The sequence below is a fragment of the Pan paniscus genome, chromosome 10, assembly GCF_029289425.2.
Source record: "Pan paniscus chromosome 10, NHGRI_mPanPan1-v2.0_pri, whole genome shotgun sequence".
Taxonomy (NCBI): Eukaryota; Metazoa; Chordata; class Mammalia; order Primates; family Hominidae; genus Pan; species Pan paniscus.
This window is the reverse complement of record NC_073259.2, coordinates 46,857,557-46,861,732: the sequence shown is the minus strand read 5'-3', so window position 1 is coordinate 46,861,732 and position 4,176 is coordinate 46,857,557. Positions and strand designations below refer to the sequence as shown.

At 44.8% G+C, this 4,176-nt stretch overlaps 1 long non-coding RNA gene across 1 annotated transcript; it reads right to left on the bottom strand.

Moving 5' to 3' along the window:
- Positions 1 to 237: 237 nt before the first annotated feature.
- LOC130540704 (uncharacterized) lies at positions 238 to 3,903 on the bottom strand. The gene is made up of 2 exons (XR_008954698.2): positions 1,664 to 3,903; positions 238 to 1,001 (listed from the first exon to the last, which is right to left on the bottom strand). It is a non-coding gene; the product is annotated as an uncharacterized LOC130540704 (long non-coding RNA).
- Between the last annotated feature and the right edge of the window lie 273 nt (positions 3,904 to 4,176).

The following is a 4,176-nucleotide window of genomic DNA, read 5'->3' as shown; positions in this document are numbered from 1 at the left end:
TGTGGACGTCCAGCCACTTCTGTGTCTGCCTGCTAGGTCTGGGAGGTTTCTATAGGCACAGGATGGGGGCATGGCAGGCCAGGGTAGTTTTGGGAAATGCAACATTTGAGCACCAAGACAGGAGTACCGTCCTCACCTAGGTCCTTGGGGGTAGAGGCCCAGCCAGGGACCACCCTCTTCCCTTCCCAGCACTCCGGTATCATTACTTATCTGTGTAATAATAGTGCTACAAACTTACTAGCCTGAAGGAATACACATTTATTATCTCTGTTTCTGTGGGTCAGGAGGACTTCCAGTTCCAAAATGGCAGCATAGAAGCATGCTGACTTCACTCCCTCCACAATAAACCAAAACCAAATGTACAATGTCAAGATTATCACCAGAAATATTCCAGAACTCATATATGAAAAAGAGTTCCCAGGGCCACAAAGAAGTGAAAAACTCTAAGCAGATGTAAGAGAATTGGACTTCTGAGAGGTGACAATGTGCTAGCAGCCCTTGCTAGCTCTCGGGGCCTCCTCGGCCTCGGCGTCCGCTCTGGCCGTGCTTGAGGAGACCTTCAGCCCACCGCTGCGCTGTGGGGTCCCCTTTCTGGGGCTGGCGGAGGCTGGAGCCGGCTCCCTCTGCTCCAGGGAGGTGTGGAGGGAGAGGTGCAGAAGGGAGCTGGGGCTGCGTGGTGATCGCAGTCCGGCATGGGTTCTGGGTGGGCACGGGCTCGGAGGGCCCTGCACTCCGGGCAGCAGGCTGGTGCCTGCTGGGCTTGATCAGAGGCTGGGTCCCCTGCTTGGATCGCCGTTCCCTCTTCACCGAGTTGTTGGCCACGATGGCGGGTCTCTGTCTCTTTCTGGCTTCCCCTTTTCCTCTTGGTTGTCTGGGACGAGCTCCCTCTGGGTTGCCGGAGTGTACAGGATAGGTGCCGCGAAGTCACGCCAGTGCCAGTGAAAGGTGAAGCCGGCTGGGCTTCTGGGATGGGTGGGGACTTGGAGAACTTTTGCCTCTAGCTAAAGGATTGTAAATGCACCAATCAGCACTCTGTGTCTAGCTAAAGGTTTATAAACACACCAATCAGTGCTCTGTGTCTAGCTAATTGGGCGGGGACTTGGAGAACTTTTGTGTCTGGCTAAAGGACTGTAAACGCACCAATCAGCACAATCAGCACTCTGTGTCTAGCTAAAGGTTTGTAAACGCACCAATCAGCACTCTGTCAAAATGGACCAATCAGCTCTCTGTAAAATGGACCAATCAACTCTCGGTAAAATGGACCGACCAGCGGGATGTGGGTGGGGCCAGATAAGGGAATAAAAGCAGGCCACCCGAGCCAGCAGCCACAACCCGGGTACCGTTGCACGCCGTGGAGGGTTTAGCTCTTTGCAATAAATCTTGCTGCTGCTGACTCTTTGGGTTGGCACTGCCTTTATGAACTGTAACACTAACCACGAAGGTCTGCAGCTTCACTCCTGAAGCCAGGGAGACCACGAACTCACCAGGAGGGACGAACAACTCCAGATGGGAGGAACAAACAACTCCGGACACGCCACCTTTATGAACTGTAACATTCACCGCGAAGGTCTGCAGCTTCACTCCTGAGGCCAGCAAGACCATGAACCCACCGGGAGGAACGAATAACTCGAGACGCATCGCCTTTAAGAGCTGTAACACTCACCACAAAGGCATGCAGCTTCACTCCTGATGTCAGCAAGACCACGAACCCACCAGAAGGAAGAAACTCCGGACCCATCTGAACATCTGAAGGAACAAACTCCGGACACACCATCTTTAAGAACTGCAACACTCAACGCGAGGATCCGCAGCTTCATTCTTGAAGTCAGCGAGACCAAGAACCCACCAATTCTGGACACACTTCCACATTTGTGACGTCTCTCCCCTCATTCTGACTGGCATCAAGCACAAGAAAAAATTTCCCCCAACTCAGTTTCTCACTGGAAAAAATGAGGTTGAGGTGGATAACCAACTTCTCCATCATCCTGGGTTCCATGGCAAGAGACCCATCCCTACCTTAGAGCCACAGGAAGCACTGTGAGTGCCTGAAAGGAGAAATATCCCTGAGAACAGTCAGAACCGGTGGGGAGGGAAGACTACCATCCCCTGCCCTGGGAACTGCTTTGTAAATCAGCCAAACAAGACCCCAAATCAGAGTGACTGTTCAGCAGCACCACACTGCAGAAGGTTTGTTCCACAGGTCTCATGGGGACGAACCTCTAGCCAACCTTCCTACACTGCCAGGATATCCCCTTAGGGACCTCTGCCACTCAGAAAGGGCATGCTCTGATCATTTACTAGAGCTGAGGTGAACCTGGCGTAAAGACGCCACCTAGAGCTGAAAAGAAGACAGTCCATAGCAATAAAGACTTGTCTTTATTGCTTAAAGGACAATAAAGCAGCCACAAGCAAATGTAGCCAATAAAAATCAAAACAAGCCAGACAGAGAAGACTGGAATGAATAATTAATCCTTCAATGCAAAGACATAGACATACATCCACAAGAAACAACAGCAAACAGGAAACCAAGGTCTCCCCAAATGGACAAAACAAGAAACCAGTGACTGACCCTAAACTGCAGTTTTAAGGAAACTCAGTGATTGCCAAGATAACACGGAAAACAAATTTCAGAAATTTATCAGAGCAATTTAACAAAGAAATCTAAATAATTTAGAAAAACAAAAATTTTGGAACTTAGAAAAATATTTGGTGAACTGAAAAATTCATTAGAGGCTCTCAATAGCAGAGAAGACAGGCTATTTGAAAACATATAGTAAGAGGAGAAAAAAGAAAAAAAAAGAATGAAAAGGAATGATTGCCTATAAAATTAATTCAAAAGACCACATCTAAAAATTATTGGTGTTTAAGAGAAAGTCGAGCAAGGGGAAGGGGTAGAAAGTTTAATCAAAGAAATAATAACATAAAACTTTCCAAACTTGAGAAAAATATAAATATCCAGGTACTGGAAGGTCAGAGAACACAAAATAAGATTTGACTTAAATAAGACTGCTCCAAGGCATATAATAAACTCCCAAAGGTGAAGGACAAAGAGGATGCTAAAGGCAGCAACAGAAAAGCAAATAACATATAAAGGATTTCCAGTTCATCTGGCAATAAACTTCTCAATGGAAACCATACAGGCCAGGAGGGAGCAGAATAACATTTTTCAAAGAAGTACTGAAAGAAAAAAGCTACCATTCAAGAATAGTGTCCAGCAAAGGTATTCTTCATCTGTGAAGGAGAGATAAAGTCGTTCCCAGATAAGCAAAAGGGATGAGAATTCACCACCACCAAACCTGTCGTACAAAAAATGCTAAAGGGAGTTCTTCAATCAATCTGAAAGCAAAATGTGCAATAAAAAGAGAAAAAAGGAAAGAAAAAAGAAAGAAAAACTAAAGAAAGAAAGAAGAAATAAAATATTTGAAGGCGTAAAACCCACTGGTAAAATTAAGTAAGTAGACAAACCCAGAATACTCTTACACTGTAATTGTGGAGTGCAATCCACTCATAACTCTAGTATGAAGCCCAAAAGATGCATCTATCAAAACAATAATAGCTACACTAACCTGTTAAAATATAGGCAATATAAACACAGGCAAATTAAGACAAAAGTCAAAATGTGAGAGTAAGGAAGTTGAAGTATAGATTTTTTTTTTTTTTTGCTTTTGCTTTGTGTGTTTCCATTCTTTTCTTTGTGATCTAAGTTGTTATCTCCTTAAAATAACTTGTTTTATCTATAAAATGTTTTTCATAAGCCTCATGGTAACCCCAATGCAAAAACCTATAATAGATTCACTAAAAGTTAAAAGCAACAAATTAAAACTTACTACCAGAGAAAGTCACTTAACCACAAAGAGAGACAGTAAAAAAGCAAGAAGGAAGGGAGGAATTACAAAATAATCAGAAAACAACAAAATAGCAGCAGTGAGTCCTTATCAATAACACTGAATGTAAATTCACTGAATTCTCCAATTAAAAGGCATAGAGTGGATGAATGAATAAAGAAACAAGACTCAACTATATAATGCCTACAGGAAACCCATTCCACCTAAAAAGACATACAGACTGGCTGGGCATGCTGGCTCAGGCCTGTAATCCCAGCACTTTGGGAGGCCGAGATGGGTAGATCCCTTGAGGTCAGGAGTTCGAGACCAGCCTGGCCAACACGGTGAAGCC